The 14,621-nt window shown below is 45.7% G+C and overlaps 1 non-coding gene across 1 annotated transcript; it reads left to right on the plus strand.

The window, feature by feature from the left end:
• The first annotated feature begins 13,427 nt into the window (after window positions 1–13,427).
• On the plus strand, window positions 13,428–13,498 carry Trnag-ccc. The gene has a single exon. It is a non-coding gene; the product is annotated as a tRNA-Gly (tRNA).
• The last annotated feature ends 1,123 nt before the right edge of the window (window positions 13,499–14,621 follow it).

Below are 14,621 nucleotides of genomic sequence, written 5' to 3' on the forward strand. Positions count from 1 at the left end.
ATATACACTATTACATACATGCTATTACATACATACTATTACATATACACTATTACATACATGCTATTACATACATGCTATTACATACATACTATTACATGCATATTTTCCATTATCAGAGCGACAAGGTCCCTGTGCCTTGCTTTCTTTGTTGGGAAACAGGAACGCCACACAAATCTCTCCTCCAGCTTGTGACTTCCTGAAGGTTCAGGGCAGGAGCAGACATGGAGGCGTGACTCAAAGACCGTTTTGGAGACCTGTATCCAAGGAGGGCTGCTGGATCAGAGAGCTCAATGTTCCTGGTCCTCTTCGTCCCTCCAGCAACATCATGGGATTTCATTTGACATCTTTAAAATCACAGCAACAGTACAGGAGGGCACTAAAGGTAAAAGGAGGAGAGGTGCCGAGAAGGGACGGAAGAAGCTGGCCACAGATTCTTCCACAGAGTATTTCAAGAATGTCCCGGACAAGCACACACAAGCCTTGGGACTGATGACTAAGGTAACGTCATCTTCTTCTGACTGTTTTGTGTTTGCTTACGTAGTGCTCAGCCCTCTCCCTACATCTCCACAACAATCACGCCTGCCTTGGCACTGCTGATCTCACCGAGCAAGAATGGAAACCACCATTCAAATTAAAGTCAGTTGGGCAGGCTTTGTTTACTGTGCACAGGACTGGCTCTCCAAAGCGGGATTTGAGAGCACAGTGTGGGTTACCTTTTCAGGCCTCCTTCTATAGGGAAAAAGTGTACACTGGGGATTTTGTAGGTTCTATTTATTATATTTTGGCTTCTCTGTTTTATTTTCTTATTTGGAGTGTCTTTATTTTTGTTTTATTTTCTTATTTGCGAGTGTCTTTATTACACAGTTAATTTCTATGAAATTGGGGGAGGGTCCGTTAAATATTATTTGCCTTAGCTCCACAATTTCTTAAAATGCAAACTGTTGACTTTGTGGTAAGTTGTGTTATGAAGTCTGTGACGATGTGCCCACGTTTGTCCAGCTCCGACTTTCCCTTTGGGGTTTTGGTCACATTCTCACGAGCAGTTTCCCTACTCCTGCGAGGCGATTTCTAACACCTGGGGTTTTAACTAGCATACAAAGTGACAGGCTTCGTCATGTTTCTACATATGCTCTCTTTTCCCTCCATGCCTCCTCCAGCCCCTTTCTCCTCCCGCTGGGCCCTTCCCTTCCTGTCCCATCCTCCTTCTTTCCCCTCCCCTCCCCCTCTACCCCTTCTTCTCTTCCAAACTACATACATGCTGTCCCTCTCCATTCCCAACCCTTACTAAACCCCTACTCGAGACCCCTGTGATCCCCTTTCTAGTTTTATAACCTGTTTTTATTAATTTTGCCTTTATTTTTATTGTGCTGTCCCTGCTTCTTTCTGGGGTTCTGTCCCAATCCTTTGTTATGTTTGGTTTGTGACAGGGTCTTGCTATGTAACCCAGGCTGGCCTCAGACTCATAATTACCCCAGTCCCTCGAGTGACTGATATCCTCGGATGACGGATAAACAACCCCCTGACTCCCTGTTCTCTTTCTAATTACTTCAGCCCCTTACTTACAGCGTTCATTTTAACCATTTATAATATAATACTGAATTTTTCTTCTCTTTTTTCCTTCCTTCCTTCCTTCTTTCCTTCCTTCCTTCCTTCCTCCCTTCCTCCCTCCCCCCCTCCCTCCCTCCCTCCCTCCCTCCCTTCCTCCCTTCCTTCCTTCCTTCCTTCCTTCCTTCCTTCCTTCCTTCCTTCCTTCCTTCCTTTTTTTCTTTTTCAAGACAGTGTTTCTCTGTGTAAGTACTGTCTATCTTGGCCTGACTCTCCTGGAACTCTTTTTGTAGACCAGGCTGGCCTCAAACTCACTGAGATTCACCTGCTTCTGCCTCCCAAGTACTGGGATTAAAGGCGTGTGCCTCCACCATCCAGCTACTTATGATCCCTTACTAGTTTTTTTTTTTTTTTAATCTATAAATACTTAAAACTTCCTTACTTTTTAAGGGTTTTAGCCAATCTGTGGGTCCGGCTGAACCTTCCTCATGATCTGAGTCGTTCCTTACTAGCCCAGCTCAGTTTCTCTTCCCTCTGGACTGATACTTAGCAGGAAATGAAAATGAATCTCAATGGAGAATCAGTCACAGAAATGAAAGTAAATCCATCCAAAGGAAGCTGGAGTACCAACAGTTCCCTCTTGCTACATATTATAATTGTATCGGTGTCACATGTGACATAAATAAAAACCCAGTGGCTTCCTCAGGGTCCAAAGTGAAAGCCGCTGAAGGCCCTAGAAACAGCATCCCTGCTGATTAGCCCCAAGGTAAAGAGCGTCTATGCTGATGATTAGCCCCAAGCTGCTTCTTCTACACTGAGGGTCAATGAAGAGGTTGCAGGCAACTGACAGCTTTGCTTTACAGACCCGACGGGGGGGGGGGGGGGGGGGGGGGGGGGGGGGGAGGGCTGAAATTTAGTCAAAGCTGGCTTCTCTCTAGAGACAATTAGTCTTTAGCGGTAGGGGTGTGACGAGGGTCAAGAAAAAAGACATTACTATCTTCCTAGTGGCTTAGTGTTTGGTAAGGATGGTAGATGTTGTATGTCTTCTGACTTTCCAGGAATCAAGTATGGCCTTCCTGAACTCAGTGGAGATGCTCCTCTTCATAGCTATAGTTTAAGACAAGGTAGTGGAACTCACTAGAGATTGTCTTTGGCTGTACAGCTGATGCTCCAGGCTGTCGACTGTACATTGGTGCTCCAGGCTGTCGGCTGTACAGCTGGTGCTCCAGGCTGCCGACTGTACACCTGGTGCTCCAGGCTGTCGGCTGTACAGTGAGTGCTCCAGGCTGTCGGCTGTACAGTGAGTGCTCCAGGCTGTCAGCTGTACATTGGTGCTCCAGGCTGCTGACAGTACAGCTGGTGCTCCAGGCTGTTGGCTGTACAGCTGGTGCTCCAGGCTGCCAACTGTACAGCTGGTGCTCCAGGCTGCCGACTGTACAGCTTATGCTCCAGGCTGTCGGCTGTACAGTGAGTGCTCCAGGCTGTTGACTGTAGAGTGAGTGCTCCAGACTGTTGACTGTACAGTGAGTGCTCCAGACTGTTGGCTGTACAGCTGGTGCTCCAGGCTGTTGGCTGTATAGCTGGTACTACAGGCTCCCGACTGTACAGTGAGTGCTCCATGCTGTCGGCTGTACATTGGTGCTTCAGGCTGCTGACTGTACAGCTGGTGCTCCAGGCTGTCTCCTCAAACTTCTTACCTGCTTCCAGGAAAATGTAACAGTATTGGTATAATGTAACACACAGTTAATGTCAAAATGAAAGACCACTCCTGGTTAGTTTTTTTCTCAAGTTGACACAAGTCAGAATTATCTGAGGAGAGGCATCTCAGTTGAGAAAATACTTCCACTAAATTGCCTATAAGGAAGCCCATAAGGCATTTTATAATTGATTGATGTGGGAGGGCCCAACTCACTGGGGACAGTGCCACCCTGGGCTTGTAGCAGGCAGAATAAGCCGTGAGGACCATGCCAGTAAGCAGCTCCCCTCCATGGCTTCTGCTTTAGTTCCTGCCTCCAGGTTCCTGCCTCGGCTTCTCTTCATGAAGAGACCACAGCTCTAAACTGAAATAAGCCTTTCCTCCCCGAGTTACTTTCAGTTACCAACACAAGGCATCTAAACCAACACAGCAGCACAAGGCAGACTAAAGCAAGGGCCCTGCCCGGAAGGAACGGGGTAACTGTGTCTGTGCCTCCTGCTCACACACAGGGCTTGCATGGGAAGAGGTGGCAAGAGCAGAGCGGCCATAGTCCCTAAGCGGTAATCGTATTCTAGCCCACTGGACCGCTCACCCTCAGACCCAAGTCTTTCTCTCTCGGTGGGAGTACCATCAGTAGCACACCCCGGGTTTCTCTCCTCTCTTCAGAGTCAACACCAGCTTCCAAACAGACAGATGAGATTAGCAGTCCACGAGAACAAGAGCTGCGTACATCTCTCTTCTCCCATTGGTTACGGCAATCGTTTCAGCTCAGAAATCTCCCACGGAGAGGCTATTTCCTAACCATAAGACCCTCGATGCCCCTCTCCTTCAAGCCGCTGGGTTTGAGTGATTTCTCTCTCATACTCATACAGACAGACTTCTTTCTCCTTTCTGTGGCTGGACAACTGTTGTTTAGTCAAGGCTTCTGAGATGAGACCTAACTGGGGGATCAACCATTCAGATTCTCTTTATTTCCCACCAGACTTGGGTGAAAGTCCAACATTTAAAAAACAACAAAAAACAAAAATCAAACACACACACAAAAAAAACAACCCCTGTGGGGTGTTTAGAGGAAATAGTGAAGATACCAGAAAGGGCATTTGCTTCTGTTGCTCAACTGAATCACACGTTTCCCCATTTCCTGGTCCTTCTCTTTTTCATAAATTTCTTCATGATGTGGTTTGAGAGGACACCCTGACCTCTTTTTCAGAATATGAAGATCACTCTTTGCTGTGTTTGCACAGAGCTCGGGTCCACGAACACACACACGTGTGTGTACGTGTTTGTGCATGTGTGTGTGTGTGCATGCGTGTGCATGCATGCGTGCTTGTATGTGTGTGAAGAGTGCATTTGTTACACACTCAGCATTTTTCACTTCTGTTGTGCAGGCCACACGTTCAAAGAGGAAGAGTGACTGCCCTGATTCATTTGTGTCTTGCTTCAATAAGGACACTCCGATGATGTCATCGAAATGCTTGGTGGTGATGAACCCAAGAGTAAGTGTGTGACTGATTACCAGCGCTTCCTTCAGTCTGTGGCAACCCAGAGGACACTCTGAATCTAAAATTCAAATATTAGCAGTTTCGGGCTAATATAACACGTGTACAAATGTTTACTTATTGATTTGTATTTGAAAACACTGCCTCTAGACGAAAATACATTAAGTGTAGCTTTATAGACCAGGCTGTCCTCCAGCTCACAGACATCTGCTTGACTCTGCCTCCCGAGTGCTGGGATTAAAGGCGTGGTGTGCCACCACCGCCCAGCGATTCCATTATTTTAATAGAAAAAATTAATTTAATAACCTAATAAATAAAACATGGATTAAATCGACTAAATTCATATAATAAATAAAAGTTAAATAGGTATTTCTTTCTTGATAGAAAGATTTCTTACCAACGAAGAAGAAAGGATTTTTGTCTAGACCATGGTCAGTGGGGGAGAGAACAGAGACTCCGTGTCACATAGGCATTTGTCTCACATTTAAACGTGATCAGCATCTTCCTTCTCCCTAAGACTTTCTTCAAATAAAAACCTATTGCAAGAAGGCTCTCTAGAACCCTGAGATAATGATCATGTGTGGCAGACTGAGACTCGAAGACAAGCTGGTCTTGTATGCAAAGCACTTTGTTCAGAACTCATCTGAGCATGGCTCAGGCTGTAACCCCAGCATTTGGGAGACAGAGGCAGGAGAATCAGGAGTTCAAAGCCAGCCTGGGCTTCTCGAGGCTCTTCATGTGCATATATTTTAACGTAGATATTTTGTTTATTTTGGGGGTGAAAATCATCACATTAATCATAAAGAGTCATCCAAAAGTGCATAACTTCTCAGCGCCCACTATTAATTGAGCAGTCACATGACAGTGGCAGCTACCAGAAGTTTACGCTCGTTCCAGACAGAGGCCTGAGACCTAGAAACAGAAACTGGTCCAACCCAAGATTTGAACTGTATCTCTCTGAAGCAGTGGTTCTCAGCCTCCCTAAAGCTGCGACTCTTTAATACAGTTCCTCATGTCGTGCTGACCCCCAGCCATGAGATTATTTTTGTTGCTACGTCGTAACTGTAATTTCGCTGCTGTGATGACTCACAATGTAAATAAGTGTTTTTCAATGGTCTTTGGGGTCACGACCTATAGGTTGAGAACTGCTGCTCTAGAAAAATGCCGTTTAGTATATTTTGATTTTTCAAAAATATTATCCACACTAAATTAAAAAAGAGCTAACTACTTTTAGTTTCAAGAGCTTACAGGTCAGAAAGGAATTGAGGCAGGCTGTATTTCAGTTTGTCATAATTTATTTTTCAGTTTGATAATTCCATTTCTAGAGGCCCTCAGTTAACTCCTGGGTAAGTAGATCAGAGAATTTCCTCCCATTTAGGATGTGAGGATCAAATCATTTCAGCTGCTCCTCACTGCCATTGTCCCAAGTCCCAAGGAAACATCTTCACGGTTTATTTTCAAGCGGATGCAATTCACCATCTAAGGATTCTTCCTATGCTTGTAGCTCAGACTCTGCTTGCCTTCAACATTATGGGATCTTTCATAAACAATGTCCATGTATTTTTTTAAATGTCTGATCTCTGAAGGCAGCCTGCTACTTAAAAACGAGGATGCAAGGAGCTGGAGAGATGACTTGGGGTTAAGAGCACATCCTGCTATTGCAGAGGGCCCAGGTTCCATTCTCAGTACCCACATTGGGCAGCTCACAACCACCTGTGACTCCAGAGGGACCTGATGTGTCTGGCCTCCGCGGGCTCCGGCACTCATGTGAAGATGCCCTACACATAACTAAAAATAAAATTAATTATTTCTTAAAGATTTATGTACTTGTAATCGCAGCACTCAAAAAACAGAACGATGGAAGGACCAAGACTGTGGGCTATATAGCAAGAAACAGGCCAACAGGGAGCAATCACAGTGACCATTGCCAGAGCCAGCATTAACTTACGCATGAATCTGTAGTGTAGGCTCCAGGAGGGCTGGGGTGCCCCAACATCAGCATCTTGCTATGTCTTAGCCTGAAATATTCCTTACAGTTGGAATAGCTACAGATATTCCTTACACAATCCCAGGATTATGACATGGTCCAGCCATACCCCCCCGAGCATCGGGAGGGTGTGATGGTGGAGAATTTACTCTGTTCACTAAAGTCCTTGAGTAAGCCATCTTCCCCTACTTTTGCGCAAGCTCCAGAATTGCTTTGACAGCAGGGCCAATGTCCTGTGCTGACCCAGCTCCCACCCTGCTCTGGGAAGGATAAGCCCCTGCTGAGAAGCCGCGCGTTCACTTGGTTTATTTTCCGCAGCACATAACCAGAGGTAATAAGCACTGAGGGGCTAGGAATTGATTCTCAATATGTCAGTAGTATGGAAAATTTCAGAAGAGTCATAAGATATACCATCTAAAATTGCTCGGGAAACATTAAGGATCTGGAAGAATTTTTGCCTAGAAAGAGGTTTTCTTAGTGTCAGCATTCAGGATTATAAGGGGCTCATGAACCACACGTGATACCCGTCAATTAGAAGGATAAGAACTACAGTTTGCTTTAAAAGTGGGGGAGGGGCAGCATCAGGAGCAGCTTCCAAGGTGGCGATGGTAGGGGGCTGGTGGTGAGGTGGGGGCCACTCATCCGCCCCTCACCGGCCACATGGGGGGGTGACAGCTGACTGCTTGCTTGGAAGCTGGTTTAGAAAGGCCTGGTCCCATGGGAGCCATAAGTTCTTAAAGGGACTTGGCAGAGCAGCTTCTACTGCCCGCACAGGTGTGTTCAGCTTCCCTGCATCTCATACCCAGAAACTCTGAATGTACCCTCTCACCAGGGCGTGGGCCTGTTCCCCTGAGCCAGGTGCAATCCATCAGTCAGGAGGTAAGGTGTCCATAAATAAAAACCGGTGATAAACCAGACTGCCTCCATTTTAGGCTTGAAAGCCATCTTACAATGAAGACAAGCTAGGCTCATTCCTATTTGTCTTTAGGCCTCTGTTTCTCAAAGATTGCACCATACCCCACCTGTAACTTTAACTACAAAAGGTTCTCTTCTGTTCTGCCGTTCCAGGGAATGGCAGCCATGCCTTTGTTTCAAAGGGCTATAGGACTACCTTGTAATCGTGTCTTTGTTTCAGGAGGCTGTTCTGGTTAACTTGTTTACGTTCTGCTCCTGCAACCCCACCTATTTTGCCCAAATCTCCCACTTGGAAGGCCCCTAACCCTGAGCGGTAAAAACCCTTGTCTCCCTCATATCCAATGCTGACCTCTGGAACCCCACTTTGGGAGAGGCAGCTCGTGTACACAAATAAAAAGCTTGCTTTAATCAATTGCTTGCTTTATAATTAATTACAATTAATAACTGTCTTTAATTAATTTGACCATGGTGATTTGGGTCAGTGGTCTTTCTCCTCCAGTCTTTGGGATTAATCCTGTACAAGTCAAAGGTCTGGTTATCATGCAGAGAAAGGAAAGGGTTTTGTTAGCACTGTATACACACATTATTGGGAACAATAAGAAAGCAGATTTAGAGGGTCAAATAGAAATTCTAAATGAGCACAATCCCAGAGAACCTAGACAACAAAGAGGACCCTAAGAAAGACATGCATGGAGCTAATCTACGTGGGAAGTAGAAAAAGACAAGATCTCCTGGGTAAATTGGGAGCATGGGGACCATGGGAGAGGGGAGAGGAGAGGGGAGAGGAAGGTAGAGGAGTGAAGAAAAATATATAGCTCAATAAAAACAATTTAAAAAAAAGAAATTACTAAATGAAATAAAAGCAATAACATCAACAACTCAGCGGAAGAGTATAACAAAAGAACAATCACTCCTGAGAGTCAGTGGAGTGGAGGATAAGGAGATCCAAGGTGCAAAGAGTAAAGCAGAAGACACGGCCAAGCACACCCTAAGAAGCAGCAAATGGGGTGAGAGCGGGGAGAGAGAACGGAGGTGCATTTGAGACGTGCATCTCAGTTTTTCAGCCATGTGAGGGTGTACGTCGGACGACAAGATCACTGCAAGCTCGGCCATCTGAGTTCAGTCCACAGAACCCATGGGACGCTGAAGGAGAGACCTCAGCCCACAGAGTTGTCTGCCCTCTTACCTCTGCACATGCACACGCACGCACATGCATGCACGCACACGCACATGCACACACATTCACATGCACCTGCATGCACACGCACGCACATGCACACGCATGTGCGAGTGTTAGAGCAAATTTAAAAATTAATGAAGATGCCGGGCGGTGGTGGCGCACGCCTTTAATCCCAGCACTCGGGAGGCAGAGGCAGGCGGATCTCTGTGAGTTCGAGACCAGCCTGGTCTACAAGAGCTAGTTCCAGGACAGGCTCCAAAGCCACAGAGAAACCCTGTCTCGAAAAACCAAAAAAAAAAAAAAAAAAAAATTAATGAAGATGTAAGTCAAACCAAGATCTGACAAACAAGATAAATAGAGGTAAATAGATAAATAGAGAGAAATTCATGACTCTTCCCACCACAGTAAAACCTTGGAAAAATCAAAGGCAAAGAAAAAAATAGTGAGGAGGGCAGGCAGGAAAAATAAAAAAGAATCTATTCCAATCAGTAGCAGGCAGAGAACCACTGACTTCTGAAAGGCAAAAATCAAACACAAGTGACTTCAACGTGTTGAAAGGAAGAAACTGTCTGTGTACAGTAAAGACAGGCTTCCGTGGTCAATGCAAAATCATGATACTTTCATGGGGTTTGGGGAAGACCTGAGACAATTCTTCCCCAGCAGACAACAGGTCAACATGAAGAAAAAAACCTCAATGCTGCTTCTCACAAAAAAAGGAGGGGGAGGGAGAGGGAGGGTGGTCTCAAATGGAAAGGTAGAGACACAGAATGAAGTGAGGGGCAAGTAAGTCCATGAGGATAAATCTAGAGTGGTATCGTAACTTTGTTAGGGAGGGTTACTGTGATGAAACACCATGACCAAAGGAAAGCTGGGGAGGAAAGGGTTTGTTTACCTACACTTCAGTATCAGTTTGTCATCAAAGGAAGTCAGGACAAGCCCTCAAGCAGGGCAGGGACCCGGAGTCAGGAACTGATGCAGAGACCATGGAGCAGTGCTGCTTACTGGCTTACTCTTCACAGCTTGCTCAGCCTGCTTTCTTATAGAACCCAGGACCACCAGCCCAGGAGTGATACTGCCCACAAGGGGCTGGGCCCATCCCATCAACCACTAAGAAAATGTTCTACAGGTCTTCGTACAGCCAGATCTTATGGAGACTTTTTTTCTTCTTATTTTGGTTTTTCGAGACAGGGTTTCTCTGTAGCCTTGGAGTCTGTCCTGGAACTAGCTCTTGTAGACCAAGCTGGCCTTGAACTCACAGAGATCCGCCTGCCTCTGCCTCCCGAGTGCTGGGATTAAAAGCGTGCACGGCCACCGCCAGGCTCAGAGACATTTTCTTAATTGAGGTTCCCTCCTCTCAGATGACTCTAGCTTGTGTATAAAAATGTGTGAATACCCGTGTATGTTAGCTTTTCCTGAGGTAAACAACTAGGAGGGAAGAAAAGATTATTTTGCCTCAGGGTTCGAGAGGCTTCCATCTGTAGTCACTTAGCCTTGCTGCTTTGGACCTGTGTTGTGGAATAGAGTATTTGTTTAACTATGTAAAGATGTGTTGCTGTTTTACCTTGCCTACCTAAGGCACCTGATTGGTCTAATAAAAAACTGAATGGCCAATAGTTAGGCAGAGGACTAGGTTGCGTGTTGTCATTGACAGCCTGAACTCTCAGTCATCTTCTGCCGTCCCTGTGGTGTGATTACAGGTATGTGCCATTATTCACCCCAGAACCCAAGTTTTTAACCACCTGGTGGAAACCATGAGAAAGATCCCCGGACAGCATCACTTCTGGCGCAAAGACGGATGACAGTGCATGGGTGAGCTTTTTGTCATGGTGACAGCACCCAAGAGAAACAGTTTGGAGGAGGCCATGTTTCTTTGGGCTCACAGCGTCAGTCCGTGGCCCTCTAGAGGACTTAGCGCCGTGGCCTACATGAGGCTCGGTGTCATTGTGGGTACTGTGTGGTGAGGCAGACAGGAAGCAAAGAGGAGGGGTAAATGCTAAGAGGCTCCTTCAGAACACAGCCCAGTACCTTCTTCCAGTTGGGCCCCATCTTTTAAACATTTCAACACCACCCAAAGTAGTGTCACCACCAGGGAACCAAGGCTAAGACACCTGAGCTGGGGTGGGGAAGGGTATTTCGTATTCAGACCACAACATGTCCAAACACTTAGGCTTCTGATGCTCACGGCTCTCCTGCTCGGTCTGTCTCCTCCCTCCCACCGTATACCAAATACTCATCTATATGGATTCTTTATGCAAACTGCCTCCCTCATCAATGAAACAGCAGTATCCAGAGGCACTGAAACCTCCAAGAGGCAGTCCTTAGTGACAGGTTTTCAGGGCACTGGGACACGCCTTTGAGTGGGATAGTGGGGCCCCAGCAACTTCCTCTTTATCTTTTCCTGGTTGTGTGGTAAAGGATTTTGTTCCATAGATGCATAGATCATGATATCTGGCCTCACCACAGGTCCAAAGGCAACAACTAATCAAAAATGAACTAAAATTTCTGTGATAGTTTCTGTGTCAGCCTGACTCAAGCTAGAGTTATTTGGGAAGAGGGAACCTCGAGTGAGAAAATGCTTCCGTAGGATTGCCAGTAGGCAACTCTATGGGGCATTTCCTGATTAGTGACGGATGCTGGAGGGCCTGGTCACACCAGGACAAGGGCTCCCGGGCTGTATAAGAAAGCAGACTGAGCAAGCCAGTCAGCAGCATCCTTCCCTGGTCTATTTCAGGCCCTGCCTCCGGGTTCCTGCCCTGACTTCCCTTCATGAAGGACCGTACACTGCAAAATAAAATAAACCCCTTCTCCCCAGGTTTCTTTTAGTCAGGACCATACGCTGCAAAATAAAATAAACCCCTTCTCCCCAGGTTTCTTTTAGTCATGGTGTCTATCACAGCAATAGGAACCTAAGACAACTTCTAAAACAATGAGTTAAAATAACACGGTTTCCTTTTTTTTTTTAAGTACACCCTATTGTTTGTTTGTTTTTAAAAAAAACTTATTTATTAGACAGTGGTCTGTGTGCATGCGTGCCTGCAAGGCAGAAGAGGGCACCAGATCTCATTACAGATGGCTGTGAGCCACCATGTGATTACTGGGAACTGAACTCAGGACCTTTGAAAAAGCAGGCAGTGCTCTTAAACACTGAGCCATCTCTCCGATGTATAACATAGCTTCCTTATGTTGAACTTTCTTCTGTGTTTGTTAGCGTTTGAAGCTAAGTAAGACACTGTATCAATAGATAGTAGTTTTGTTTTGACTATAGATGTGTCTATATGTTTGCATATTTCTATTGCAAAACAGTCACTTGGGATACAGTGTTGCAAAAGGACCAGACTAGGCGAGACTGGCAGTAGGGAAGCCAGTGTTTGAGCTGTTTATAGTTAATGGATTTAAGAAGTATTGTATGAAGAAATGCAGTTGATGACGAACAGTGAGTCTGGAGAGTCCAGTAAATTCAAACAACTAAACTAGAAACAAAGTGTAGTGCTGAGAGATTGCGAGTGTTTATCTAAGGGAAATGTCAAATTCTGGGTCAGGCAGTAAGATGAATGTTAATGAGGGCACATGGACCAGGCAGGGATAGGGACAGGCTTCTGTGACAGACTGAAACTCAGAACAGTGTGCTGCTCATAGGGAGTTCACAGTGCTGACGTGGAGGTGGCATGGGCTACCCACCTTGGATTCACTGGTGTGTGGAGGTGCAGAATTCGTCACTATGTATGCATCTGAGGCTTCCTGTAAGTTTAGGAGTTGAGAGGAGGAAGTGCAAGTTTGTAGGTTGGGAAATAAAGGCACGTGGCCCTTAGACGGCATGCTTGCCAAAGCTGTCTGTGTCTTAGGGGTTGGGCAAAGGGCAGCTAGAAACCATCACTCTACAAGGTCAGTATGGAGCTGGGGTTTCTTGCAGAGCTCAGGTTTGTGATTAGTCTGTACCTGAGTCCAGAACCTTGGCTTGTCAAAAACAGAAGCACAATTGTCAAGGTGACACTTGTCTTTTAAAAAGTTAGGAGGACTCCTGAGCCCAACCCCCATGGCAGCTGTTCTGTTCCGTTTAGTTCCCTCCTGAAGGACTGGGGAGAAAGATCTCTCCAACATTTAAACTCTGCCAAAATAAAAATAAAGAGAAAACACATGCTGTAGTTACAATAATTAGGAGACTGATCACATCAACAAATGTCACATAACATGATCAACTACCAAAACTAACTCTTCAACCCAAAATTTGATTATGCCCGTCTGCCCCTATAGTTCCTTTAATTTTAATTCTTCTCATTTCTTCCTTGATTAGACTACGTCACTACGGACTGGTCACCTAAGAAACACAGAGACAAACACCAAGGCAACCATTTGAAATTAAAAATTGAAGATTAGGGATCAGAACTAAGAGATGCATGCTGCCTAAAAGCTATTTTTTTGGGGGGGGGGGGTTGAGTTGGGTCAGGCAAAACAGACACGATTTCCTCTAGCACAATGTTTGTATAAAAGCAGCTGGTTTGAATGCATTAGCTACTTTTCAGTTGGTGCTGAGACCAAATCAAAGCACGCACCTTTGTTGAAAAAACTAGGTCTTTCCACCCTTCAAGGACTAGTTAATAGGAGGCATTGGTGGTTCAGTGGTAGAATTCTCGCCTCCCACGCGGGAGACCCGGGTTCGATTCCCGGCCAATGCAACGGTTTCTGTTTTCAAAATTCTGTTTTACATTTAGTAGAGACAGCAGAGTGTCCGAAATTCTACCATACAGCCCATTAAATTTGCAGTCTTGCCGTTCTCCGACCGCACCAAAGAGTTAAACACTGAAAATGGTGGAGCTACGGTACTGCCTGTCGGTACCTAAGATGATTGATTTCTTCTGACAGAACCTTAGAAACCTCAAAAACCAGCAGGTCCCCAGTTCCGGCTGGACTGTAGGCTGACCACTGGGTGCGGTTCCTTACAGGGAAAGGAGAGCCGCTACAGGGGGTAGGCCCTGGGTCAATCCATTGATCCCAGAAAGGCGTGGATGGGGGACGGGCGAGGATGGGGGACGACCCAACCAGAGGACGCGGGTGTGTACCCTAAACTAAGGAACCCAGTTTGTCACCACCGCTAGCGGCTGAGCTCTCCGGGTGCTCTCCGGGTGTTCCACAGGCCCTTCAGAGTTCAAAGGAGGAAGCAGTCTATATCCCTGGCAATGTGTGTCAACAGAATCAGACCCAAAACTATACTTTTAATAAGAAAAAAAAAAGACAAGTTTTGTTTTTAGCATTTGGGAAGGCTTCAGGAAAAGTGTACAACAGAAAATCTTTCTGTATGGGCATGGGTGGGGTGGCTCAGTGGGCAAAGGAGCTTGCTGCTAAGTGTTGATGACCTGAGTTCAATCCCAGGAACCCTGTGAGGAAGGCCAGATGCCCCCAAATAAATATAAACAACAAACTAGATAAAACCTTTTTATTTTAGAAAAGTAGTTTGAATGCCACTGTGGTACAAAGATGATTAATTCGCCAAATTCTCTCTTATCCAAGAATAGCTTAATTTAAGATTTTTTTTTTAAAAAAAAGGAGGGGTTTTAGACAATAATCCTTCTATTTATTTATTTAGACACAGGCTAGCAGTGAACTCAGTCTCCACTCCCCAAGTGCTGGCATTCCACGGTGTCCAGTCAACCTCTCTCTCTCTCTCTCTCTCTCTCTCTCTCTCTCTCTGTGTGTGTGTGTGTGTGTGTGTGTGTGTGTGTGTGTGTGTGTGTGCAAGACAGGGTTTCTTTCTGTGTAGGTTTGGTTGTCCCAGAACTCACTCAGTAGTCCAGGCTGTCT

The sequence above is a fragment of the Arvicola amphibius genome, chromosome 14 (genome assembly GCF_903992535.2).
Source record: "Arvicola amphibius chromosome 14, mArvAmp1.2, whole genome shotgun sequence".
Lineage (NCBI taxonomy): Eukaryota > Metazoa > Chordata > Mammalia > Rodentia > Cricetidae > Arvicola > Arvicola amphibius.